The 762-nt window shown below is 33.1% G+C and overlaps 1 pseudogene; it reads right to left on the bottom strand.

Moving 5' to 3' along the window:
* LOC149518856 (small nucleolar RNA R71) lies at nt 1-101 on the bottom strand (annotated as a pseudogene).
* Between the last annotated feature and the right edge of the window lie 661 nt (nt 102-762).

The following is a 762-nucleotide window of genomic DNA, read 5'->3' as shown; positions in this document are numbered from 1 at the left end:
AAGATGAGGAGCAAAATCACAAGGCAATTTGATGGTGAAAATTTATATGATATATGAGAGAGATTCAAAGAGTTGTTGAGAAAGTGTTCACATCATGGTTTTCCATAATGGTTTCAAATATAAATATTTTACAATGGATTGACACTATCCATGAGAATTACACTTGATCCATCTACTAGAGGAGCCATAATGAGTAAAATAGCTAAAAAAGCATATTAGTTGATATAAAAGATGGCGGTAAACAATTATCAATGAGGTATGGAATACAAGATAAACAAAAAATCTACTAGTGCTTATGAGCTTAACACTCTCACATCTATCACGTCATAGTTAGTTAGTTTAATAAAGAAAATAAATGCTTTAGGAATCTTATCCCAAATCAGCCCTGTTTATACTATCTAAAGCCTTTTTATTACTTGTGAAATTTTTGAAAGACCACATGCCACTGATAAATGCCAATTTAGAATAGAAACGATCTAATATGCATAATAATTCAACCCTATTTATAACCCATATGGCAATACTTACAACCCAAGCTAGGGAAACCACCTAAACTTTTCTTGAAACCAACCCAACCATCAAACCACCAACCAAAACCAAACTTTTGTCCATCACCGTACAATCCGCCCTAAGAAAAGAAAATAAGCCTTCAAAAGATGTTGACCTAATTGATGCAATTCCACAATGTAACCATTCAAAGCTAAGTTGCTTCAATTAAGAACCTTGAAACCCAAATAGGTTAACTAGCTCATGCCATAGCTA

Source organism: Durio zibethinus, chromosome 5 (assembly GCF_047325235.1).
Source record: "Durio zibethinus cultivar Kanyao isolate XHJ-2024 chromosome 5, ASM4732523v1, whole genome shotgun sequence".
NCBI lineage: Eukaryota > Viridiplantae > Streptophyta > Magnoliopsida > Malvales > Malvaceae > Durio > Durio zibethinus.
The sequence above is the reverse complement of the archived record's forward strand: the minus strand, read 5'-3'. Positions and strand labels throughout refer to the sequence as shown.